At 36.1% G+C, this 11985-nt stretch overlaps 1 pseudogene across 1 annotated transcript; it reads left to right on the top strand.

The window, feature by feature from the left end:
• The first annotated feature begins 39 nt into the window (after nt 1-39).
• Nucleotides 40-5690, top strand: LOC147346516 (E3 SUMO-protein ligase KIAA1586-like; annotated as a pseudogene). Its single transcript, XR_015152063.1, has 3 exons — nt 40-165; nt 358-2477; nt 5680-5690. The product of XR_015152063.1 is annotated as an E3 SUMO-protein ligase KIAA1586-like (transcript).
• Nucleotides 5691-11985: the final 6295 nt, after the last annotated feature.

Here is an 11985-nt window from a genome sequence, read left to right as displayed (position 1 = left end):
GTCTTGTAAATAATATGAGCAACTTTTATGTTGAATTGGGTAATAATCAAAAATTAAGCCAGATTTTATGACATTATTATTGACAATAGAATTTAAAAAACTGATAGTGGATTTTTCAAGAAATTAATAAGTCATTGAAGTTATAGGCACAAACTGAAAATCAAGGTAAGTATTCTAGATTAAATTTTATTAAATTTAATAAAATTTATTATAAATAATTAAAATAATTAAAATTTAATTATAAATAATTAAAATAATTAAAAATAATTAAATTAAGAAATCATTAACAGAACTTTCTGCATTAACCCTAAAAGTGTTACCATAAATTTTATTTATATTTGTAAAATTATTTTTCAGATTTTGTTCCTAGGATGACAAAATGACAGGGTTATTTTTGCATTTTTTAAATGCGAAGAACGTGAAAACAGATACAGAAAGTAGTGATAGTAATAAGAACTATTGTGGGTTGTCTAAGTCAAAGGAATTGGATTTCAAATATGCTGAACAACCAATCATTGAAGAAAAGCCGTCATCTTCATCAAAGGAAAAAATGGATAATCTTGTGCTTCCAGATTGTTGGAATGAAAAACAAGTGGTTATGTTTACAGAACAGTACAAATGGCTTGAAATAAAAGAAGGTAAATTAGGATGTAAGGATTACTCAACAGTTCAGCATTTGGGATTAAAAGCAGAAGATCATGTTCACATGTCCAAGGAGTGGATTGCATATTTGGTAACCCCTAATGACAATTATAAAACTATTAGGCTTCTCTGCGAAAAAAAATTAAGGAGCATGATGTTTCTAAAGCCCATGGTAAAATTCAGGATTGTTAAAGGAATCAATTAATGACTCAGTTTCTAATTTAGTGCATAAATAATGTAATAAAAATGTTGATGCTACTGTAAAAGTTTTCAAGACAGTTTATAGTTTAGTAAAACATAATAGACCTTAGTCTGATATTGCAGAGGCAATAGAATTACAAGAAGAAATGGGGTGAGAATAGCAGTGCATGCTGCAAAAGAAATGAAGATGACAATCTTTAAGGATATTATAGAAGAGAAGGCCAAAATCTGTCTTATAGTTGATGAGGCATCCGCAGTTTGAAAGAAGAGGACCCTCGTGATTTATGTCCAGTACACAGTATAGTCAGCTCCTGCACCAGTTATGTTGTTTGTTACTTTAAAGGAACTGGTGTCAGCCACAGTAGAATGTATCTTCAGTACGTTATCGAGTACTTTAAATGATTGTGGCTTCACTAATGAGTATTTGAAAGCAAATTTAATTGCATTTTATCCTGATGGTGCTAATACAATGCTGGGTAGAAAGTCTGGAGTAGCCACGAAGTCGTTAGAAAATTTTCCTGAAATTATTATTTGGAACTGTTTAAACCATCAATTGCATTTGTCACTTGATGACTCAATATCTGAAATAAAACAAGTGAATCATTTAAAAATATTTCTTGATAAAAGTTGTTACAATTATCATCCACCTAATAAAAATCAAAACAAGCTTTTAGGGAATGTACCTAAAGATCTTGAAGTTGAACTTGTTAAAATTGGCCAGGTAAAGGGACCAAAGTAGGCATTTTGTAGTCTGCAACCTGCTACTGCTGTGTGGAATGCATATCCTGTATATATTTGCATTTTTCTCATTCGCATTCTGGTTTGGCAAAGAGGTTACCTAACATTCCAATATCTTGTAAAACCTTTAATGATTGACATTCTTGAAGAATTTTGACTACTTTCAACTGCACTACAGTCAAGCTCAACTAACATTCAGAAAGCACAAAAATTGATCAAATGCACAATAAAAACCTTGGAAATTTTAAAAATTGGTACTGGAAAGCATGAATCTCAAATTGAAGGTTTGATTAAATCAGATAAGTTTAAAGATATTCCATTTAATAGAAATAATCAATTGAATGCCCTTCCTAGGAACATGTTACTAGAAAATATAATTCAACACATGAACTTATGTCTTTTATCAAACAGGAAGTATGATGAAAGTATTTTTAATTATTTTGATTTGCCAGAACCTTCTACATGGCCTTATGAAGAAATAACTTCACCATGGATAACTGGTGAAAAAAAATTATTTGTGTGAAATTTTAAAATTTGAAATTGATTTGACTGATTTTGGGGAATTTGTAAATAATAATATAAAGTCAATGTTTCAGTTCCTAAAACCATACAAAAAGCTAATAGCACCATTGTAGTCAGTAGTGAAGTAGTGCAGAAGCTGAAAGGTTTCAATTTAATGAACATAATTTGTATAAGGGTGAGAAACAGTTTAACTATAGATCATATATCTGATTTAATGACAATAAATTTGTTGGAAAAAGAATTAGCTGGTCGGGATGCAACTGCCTTTGTAAAATCCTGGTCAAACTGCAACCACAGGTTAGCTATAGATACGGGAGTTCAGCAAAAGTCAACAAGAGCCTATGAGAATCAGCTGGCTCTCTGAAACTTAAAGTGTATTGTGTTGGAATTCCCTTGTGGTCCAGTGGTTAGGACTCGGTGCTTTCACTGTTGTGGCCTTGGTTCAGTCCCTGGTAGGGAAACTAAGATCCTGCAAGCTGGCCAGAAATAGGATTGTGTATGATTTATTATTTGTAAGTTATGTGTTCTGCACACTTTATATATACATAAATTTTTATTTTGAAAGTCAGTTGTTAAACTTTTGTCCGTATATTGCTGTTTAAAGGCATTCTCCAAGGAGATAAAGTTGATTATTTTTGGAGTAGTGGGTTTTTAGAGATTGGCCCATGTCTGCTAGAGTAGGCCGAATATGTATTTCATGGACTCTATAAGAACATCCAATGATTCCACTTTTGCTTTGTTTTATGTTTAGTAAGGATATAAATTTCTTCTAAGCCCTGAAAGTTATAGCAAATAAAAGAGAAATAGAATAAAAACTACAATCCTTGTGGCTTTTGTCTTTTTCATTTCCCTATATGTTATCAAATATGGTAACCACTAGCAACATATGCCTTAGGACTAAGGAAGCAAATATTTAATTTTAATTAAATATAAAAAGGAAAATAGTGTAAAATATTTTATTGAACTCACTTGTTTTTTAAAAAATAAATTTTAAGTTTGTTATCTTGCTTAAGGGGTGATTATTAGAGTGTGCTAAGTCTGGTATTACGTACAAACAATCACTGGTTAGTATCAGTGGATGTATTCAGTGTAAATTATTTTTTCCTTTGAATCAATGTAACATAGTGTGTTTATCTGAATATTTTTGGTTGACGAAAGGAATTATAGTGATTACTTTTGTAAATCAGAATTGGTGATTAAAATAAGGTGCTTAATTATTTTTCTGTTTTAGATATAAATATGAACAATTTTTAGTTTAAAATGAAGGCCTACTGAAAAAGAACCAGTAGAGCTGCAGAAGCCAGGACTGCAGCTAGGACAGTAAACAGAAAGACTGGAGGAAGGTATGTGGCATCGTCACAGTGAATGATGATTGCAGTTTGTTACGGCAGAGAAAAACAAGCTGTAATTTAACAAAAAATAAGACAGTAAAGTCGACAGTATTGAGACAGTCCCAGAAAATGCATAATGAATGAATGAATGAAGTTACCTTTCAAAGGTCAAAAAAGAATTGAAATTTAGGCACCTGAAATCTCAGTGAAATTTCTAACAAAAATTTTTTAAAGGATTGAGTATGTTAAATTTGGCCAGATGTGTAACAGCTTGAATTCTTGCATGAAAAAGAACTAGCTTTACATAGATAGATAGTAATATTATTTCAGTTATAGAAATTGTTAGAAATTTATGAGTTAAAACCTAAAAATATCTTTTGAAAAAAAGTACAGTCTTTAGTTGTCACCAAACGTTGCTTATGGAATACAGAAATTTATAACAGTATTAAGGATTAATTGATTCAAAAGCTGAAAAATTACAAGTACTTTTCTTTAGCTTTAGATGAGTTATGTAACAGAAGAGTTGCTGTCCAACGAACACTTGGAGTACCTTTTGTCTCATCAGGCTTAAAAGCTTATGAAATAACTTCAGTTCATGGCCTGAAAAGTCAAATGTGTATAGCTATATTTTAATTAATTATCAAAAGTTTCAGCTAGATGAGGAAAAAAAAAACTTTTTGCCACAATAACTGGTGTTCCAGCTAGGTTAGGTCAATGTCAGATTTCACTGGGATTTTTAAATGAGTGTAGTGTTTCCCTTATTTCTTTGTTGCACGGTTTGATACAGTTTGAAAGTATTTGGGCTCAGTTTTCTGAAATGGTTTCTCTGAGAGATGTCATGAGTACAGTTGCAGTGCTATGAATCAATGTCAGCTTATTGGAGGATTGCTGAACAAATTAAAAGACAGTAAATTTAGTGATCTCTGCCAGTTGGTTGAATTGTGAAAGAAACTTACTATACCATTAACACCAGTTCAAGATTTTCCTGCAGCAACAGAAATGCTAGCCAAATACTTAATTAGTAATTAGAGAAAATGGCACTTTTGTGCCCAGTATTACATAGCATATGAATGATCTAAATTTGAAACTCCAAATATGGGGAAAAGCCCATTTGTGCTACCTAGACAAGTAGTAGAATTTATTTTGAAATAGAAACTTTAAAAATCATGTAACTTCACACATATTTCTAATATGAATCAGTATGGGTCAGATTTTAACTTTGACAGTTCTATAAATTTACTATAAAAACTACAAGAAAAAAGTTTTTAATGTCATTTTTTGATCAATTTAGAGTTGCTGTTCAATTTACCCAGTAACACTGAATTCAGTATTAATGATACTGAATTGACATAAGATTTATTGAATTTACTTAATTTGGACAAATGTAGTTTGTAAACTGGTGTGCTTTTACTCTGAAGGCAAATCAATTCTTTTAAAAAAGAAGAACAAGAATTTTTCCTTGTGGATTTAAAAAATAAAAATATTTTCTTTAAGTCTCCTTGTGTCATTCTTGCCCCTTCCAATCCGTCCTCCATAATAACTCAGGAATGGCCATTCTGAAATATACATTTATTCTTAAAACTTTTATTGGTCAAGAATATATTCAGATAACAGAAAACCTAACTTAAATCACTTGAATGGACTTATTTTGAATAACAAATCTGGAGAGGGCTGCAGGCTTTGCTTGAGTAGCTCGATGGTGTCATTACTGTGTTATCTGCGATGTTTTTGGCCTTTCTTTTAGGGTTACAGGATGGCTGGCACAGTTTTGTACATGCTGGATTTAAGGCAAGAACAAACTCTGGATATCAGAAAATTAAGAGCTTTGCCAGAAGCCTTTTCAAGTGGGTTTGCATTTCACTGGCCAGAAGTGTATGAATGTGGCCATCCTTCATCGGAGTTGAGGCTTAGAATGTGAGCTTTGACATTTCCTAGCTTCAGTAATAAAGGTAGGCAAGGGAGGGAGGAATGTCGTTTACCATTTTTCTCCCCTGCTGAAAATCCTTTACTAGTTTCCTAATGTCTTCAATCTTTCTGCTTCCCTTATAAGTGTTCAATTTTTTGTATCCGCCCCCGCCCCCCAACTAGGTAGTGAGTTTCTGGGAAAGAGTTGAACATTGGTTATTAGTAATGTCTATCACATAATAATAGAATCTCAGTAAATGTTTGCTTAGTTTTGGGTGTTTCCTATATGTCAGTTCATTTTTATGAGTTGTTTACACCTCTAAATGTTCCTATTTCCCAGTGAACTTTTAAGGGAAAAAAGATTCTCTTCAGTTTTAAATTTCAGATATATAGTTTTTATGCCTTAATTGACCTTTCATGTTTACTTTGAAGAGAAATTGAGGTTGTCTTAAAAATTAGTTGGAAATATTTCCTGTTTGTTTAATATTGTAGAGATGTTCATGGTTTAGAATTTTCAACAAGATTTTTATACTTACCATTTTTAATAGCAACTGATAATGTGGAAAACAAACAAAACCATCTTAGAACCACGGAGTTTTTGCCTCATAAATCCCAAGCTTGGAACTGAAGAAGCCAGTAACCTGGAAATGCCAGTGGATGCAGATAGAAAAACCCTGCAGAAAGCCTGCTGTCTCTAGTCAAAGGATCAGGGAAGGGCAAGCTAGCAAGACAGAAACTATTTTTTTTATACAGTAGCCTCTCTGCTTTTGCCCACTACCACAGAAAACATGGTAGCTTCATCCAAGTCACCAAAGGCCACGTGGGGAGCCTGGACTTCATCTCTGCCAGTTTATAAGGAAGTACCACTGACCTGAACCCCACCCCACTGCGCTGATATCAGAGAAGGCCTAATGGAGAGTCATGACTTTTACCTTTGCTCAGCATGAAGCCTCTTCCTCAATTTCAGGTATTAACAGAAGATAACTAGGAAGCCTGGACTACTTCTACCTGGGAGTAACTAGGCAACAAACAACATCCCCCTTTCTGCTTCTAAATTAGTATCTCTGGAAAGTTTAAGATCTAAGGTCTTATAACATAATAACCAGTTATATCTGTTTCAGTTATAAAGTGGCATGTCATTCCTAGAACCCAGACTATCTCCAGTGCAAAAAAGACAGTAGATACCAACTGAGTTGCCATAGATGCTAGAATTATACAGATTATAAGCAGTTGTCATTAAATGCTTCAATGGGCAGTTAAGAACATGCTTTTGAATTTGAAACAAAAACATAGAAAGTATCTGCACAAAAAGAGTAAGTCTCAGAAATGGAAGATGTAAAGAAGAACCTACCTCATGCGAAGAGTCGACTCATTGGAAAAGACCCTGATGCTGGGAGGGATTGGGGGCAGGATAAGGGGATGACGGAGGATGAGGTGGCTGGATGGCGTCACCAACTCGATGCACATGAGTTTGCGTGAATTCCGGGAGTTGGTGATGGACAGGGAGGCCTGGTGTGCTGTGATTCATGGGGTCGCAAAGAGTCGGACACAACTGAGCAACTGAACTGAACTGAAAGAAGAACCAAATGAAAATTTTAGTAATGAAAAGTATAATAACCAAAATAAAAACCCTGGATTGATTCAGGAGAAGAATGGATGGAACAGAGGAAGGAATCCGTAAATCTAAAAGTAAAACAATACAAGCTACACAAACTGAACAATAGAGAGGAAACAGACCTGGGGAAAAAACAGTCCAGCTACAGGGACCTCTTGGGCTGTAACAGAGTTTGGTATCCATGTCACCAGGGAACCAGAAGGAAAGGAGGAGGGCAAGGCTGGAAAAGTATTTGAAGATACATTTTCTGAAAACTTCCCCCAGTGAGCAAAGACAAACCTCAATTCAAGATGCCAAGTGAATTTAAAGAAGATAAGTCCAAAGAGATCCATACCAACTGTATAGAGTCTGACTTTGGAAAACTAAAGATAAATCTTGAAAGCTTTGAGGAAAGGCACCTTACATATGCTACTGTTAAGTCGCTTCAGTCGTGTCCGACCCTGTGCGACCCATAGACAGCAGCCCACCGGGCTCCCCCGTCCCTGGGATTCTCAAGGCAAGAACACTGGAGTGGATTGCCATTTCCTTCTCCAACCTTACATACAGAGGAAGATAATTTGAATAACAGAAGAGACCAGAAGGAAGTGGCACAGTTTTCAAATACTGAAAGAACTGTCAACATAGACTATACTATATGGTGAAACTATCCTTCAGGAATGAAGGAGGAACCAAAACATTTTCAAATGAAGGAAAACTAAGGACATTTGTCATCTACAGGCCAATGCTAAAATGAATGTTTAAAGGAAGTTCTGTAAACCATTAAAGGAGAATCTTGGGACATCTGAAAGAAAATACAGTAAGTGAAAAATAAGAGTAAGCAGAAAGCAATATTGTGTTACTTAAATGTGGACTTAAATTTGTTGTGAATATATGTTGCAACCACTGGAAAAACCACTAAAATTTTTAAAAAATATATAATTGATATGCCAAGAGATAAGATAAAATAGGATCATATAAAATGCTCAAGTAAAACCAGAGAAGGCAGGTAAAGAGTGGAAAACAAAAACAAAAGAAGGAAAAAAGAACAAGGTAACAGATGTAGTATATGTTAATCCATCTATACCAATAGTCATTTTATTTATTTATTAAAGTTTTTATTTGTTTGACCCTGTCACATAGCTTTTGGGATCCTAGTTCTTCAACTAGGTATCAAATTTTGGTTCCCTGCAGTGGAAATGTAGAGTCCTAACCACTGTACCACCAGAGAATTGCCCTGGTAGTCACTTTTTAAATGTGAATGGTCAAAATATGGTAATTAAAAGAGATTATCGAGTAGATTAAAATGTAAGATCTAACTATATGTTGTCTACAGAAATATTTAGGTATAAATCTAACAAAATATGTGTAAAGTCTATATGAGGAAAACTTAAAATTCTGAAGAAGGGAATCAAGATCTAAGTAAATGGAGAGATATTCCAGGTTCATGGATAGCAATACTCGATATTGTTAAGATATCAATAGCAATTGCTATTCAGATGTGCAGCGCAACTCCGGTTCACCTTCTTTTCTGTACAGCCTATCTCCTCATACTCCTTAGGGCTCTTGTAATCTTCTTTGTCTCTGATAGTCCAGAACTGGATGAAAATGTGCCTGTTGTTTATCTTTTTAAATTTATTGTGCTGGGTACATGATGGACTCTTTCAATCTGGATACTTATATCCCTGAATTCTGGGAAAATTTATTACTTTTTATACAAATCCTATGTAATGTTCGTAGGATTTGTATAAAAAGTAATTTTCCTAGAATTCAGGGATGTAATGTTCTCCCACCCTTCCTTCATTTTATCTGTCTCTGCAGTTTTTTGTGTGTGTCTACGCTTACTCCTTGGAAGGAAAGTTATGACCAACCTAGATAGCATATTCAAAAGCAGAGACATTACTTTGCCAACAAAGGTTCATCTAGTCAAGGCTATGGTTTTTCCTGTGGTCATGTATGGATGTGAGAGTTGGACTGTGAAGAAGGCTGAGTGCTGAAGAATTGATGCTTTTGAACTGTGGTGTTGGAGAAGACTCTTGAGAGTCCCTTGGACTACAAGGAGATCCAACCAGTCCATTGTGAAGGAGATCAGCCCTGGGATTTCTTTGGAAGGAATGATGCTAAAGCTGAAACTCCAGTACTTTGGCCACCTCATGTGAAGAGTTGACTCATTGGAAAAGACTCTGATGCTGGGAGGGATTGGGGGCAGGAGGAGAAGGGGATGACAGAGGATGAGATGGCTAGATGGCATCACTGATTCAATGGACGTGAGTCTGGGTGGACTCCGGGAGTTGGTGATGGACAGGGAGGCCTGGCATGCTGCGTTTCATGGGGTCGCAAAGAGTCAGACACCACTGAGCGACTGAACTGAACTGAACCAACCTTTCTTTTTCCATTTCTGGAACATTTCCTTGGCTATATAACTTCCAGACATCTATTGAATATTTAATTTCAACTGTCAAAATTCTAATTTTGGAGACCTGTTTCTTGTTCTCTTGTTTTGTTTTCAATAAAATACAGTGTTTATTTCTGGATGCCCTCTAGAATAAAAATTTTTTAATATTATTTTCTAAGTAGTATCTGTTTCAGTCAGTGTGTTAAGTCACTCAGTCATGTCCAACTCTTTGAGACCCCATGGGCTGTCGCTCACCAGACTCCTGTGTCTATGGAATTCTACAGGCAAGAATACTGCAGTGGGTAGCCATTCCCCTCTCCAGGGCATCTTCCTGACCCAGGAATCAAACCTGGGTCTCCCGCATTGCAGGCAGATTCTTTACCATCTGAGCTACCAGGGAAGCCCCATTTTCAGCCAAGATCCCCACCCTCCTCTTTTTTTTCTGCTATCTTAGGTTTACCTTTCCTCTCAAGGGTCTTAGTATTTGATCCTTGGATGTTTTTACATATCTAAATGTTGAGTCCCTTGGTAGAAAGCTATCTCTGTGGGGGATTATCCTGATTATCCTCAGTCTGAGTCTGACTCCTTTGATTGGTACTGACTTGTTCTCCAGAGGATCCTGTGGTTCTCCCAGTGATAATACTTTGCACACATGACAGGGGAAAGGGGCTGGAAGTGACAGTGTTCCCCAACAAGACTTACAGTGAATTCTCTTTAGCTCTTCCTCATGGTGTCCTGGGCCCTGGATGTCTCCTTTTCACTTACTGCTGAGATGTGGAGATGTGTAGGAGGAGGGATTTAGGGCCCCTTTATGCAGTCTTTCAACGTCTCTTTGTTACATGGAACCTTATCTGCATCATCTGTTACAACCTGGTGTCAGTTCTGAGTCCCTCCTGGGTTTTCTGGGGCAAGCTGGTTTGCTTCCTCTATCCTGTGAAATCAGTTACTGCTCTATTTCATTTCTCACAAAGGTTTTTCAAATGGCTCATGGAGATGATACCAGATAATACACCATTAGTTTATATGGATCAAATGAAGTTACGTGTGTAAGATGCATAACAGAGTACCTGGCATGGAGTAGTCATTCTATATTCCCAACACGATGATGACAAAAGAAAGTCTCCTCTGTTGCTGTCTTTATGGACTTATTTTTTAAATATTCATTTCAGAAAAAAAGTGGGAGAGAAATGAAATTAATTTATGCCTTAATTCTGCCATTTTAATGTCCTAATTACTAGAGATTATAATACCTGATAATTATAACTAAAATTTTTTTAACAATGTTTTGACAATTTTCATAAGTTTTTTTAGCCCAGATAAGTTTTATGATCGATCTTGCCTAATCCCTCTTCCCTTTAAATACCTTTAAAATTTTCATTGGAATTGTCACGTTGTTTCATCACTGAGTTGTGTCCTACTCTTTGTGACCCCATGGACTGTAGCACACCAGGTTCCTCTCTACTCCACTATCTCCCAGAGTTTGTTCAAATTCATGTCTGTTGAGTCAGCGATGCTATCCAGCCATTTTGTCCTCTGCTGCTTCCTTCTCCTTTGACTTCAGCCTTTCCTAGCATAAGGGTCTTTTCCAATGAGTCGGCACTTTGCATCTGGTGGCCAAAGTACTGGAGCTTCAGCATTAGTCCTTCCAATGAATATACAGGGTTGAATTCCTTTAGAATTGCCTGGTTTGACCTCCTTGCTGTCCAAGAGACTCTCAAGAGTCTTCTCCAGCACCTCAATTTGAAAGCCATCAATTCTTCAGTGCTCTGCCTTTTTTATGGTCCAGCTCTCACATTCATACATGACTACTAGAAAAACCATAGATTTGACTGTTCAGACCTTGGTTGGCAAAGTGATGTCTCTGCTTTTTTATATGCTGTCTAGGTTTGTCCTAGCTTTCCTTCCAAGGAGCAAGCATATTTTAATTTCAGGGCTGCAGTCACTGTCTGTAGAAATTTTGGAGCCCAAGAAAATAAAATCTGTCACTGCTTCCACTTCTGCCCCTTCTATATGCCATGAAGTGATGGGACCAGATGCCGTGATCTTAGTTGTTAAATGTTGAGTTTCAAGCTAGCTTTTTCCCTTTCCTCTTTCTCTCTTTATCAAGAGGCTCTTTAGTTCCTCTTCACTTTCTGCCATTGGAGTACTATCATTGGCCTATCGGAGTTTGTTGACATTTCTCCCAGCAGTCTTGATGCCAGCTTGTGATTCATCCGTCCTGGCATTTCCCATGATGTACTCTGCATAAAAGTTAAATAAACAGGGTGACAATATACAGCCTTGTCATACTCCTTTCTCGATTTTGAACCAGTTCATTGATCCATGTCCAGTTCTAACTATTGTTTCTTGACCAGCATGCAAGTTTCTCAGGAGACAGGGAAGGTGGTCTGGTATTCGCATCTCTTTTAATAATTTTCTAGAGTTTGTTGTTATCCACAGAGTCAGAGGCTTGATTGTAGTCAAGGAAGTAGAGTAGATGTTTTTTTCTGAAATTCTCTTGCTTTCTCTAAGGTCCAAGATATGTTGGCAATTTGATCTCTGTTTCCTCTGTCTCTTCAAAACCCAGCTTGTACATCTGAAAGTTCTTATTTCACATACTGCTGAAGCCTAGCATGAAGGATTTTGAGCATTACCTTGCTAGCATGTGAAATAGGCACAAT

This window comes from Bos grunniens, chromosome 23, assembly GCF_055505025.1.
Source record: "Bos grunniens cultivar Pamir isolate PY7600 chromosome 23, Bosgru_T2T1.0, whole genome shotgun sequence".
In the NCBI taxonomy this organism is placed as follows: Eukaryota; Metazoa; Chordata; class Mammalia; order Artiodactyla; family Bovidae; genus Bos; species Bos grunniens.
Note: the sequence above shows the minus strand (reverse complement) of the source record. Positions and strands in the feature narration are given on the sequence as shown.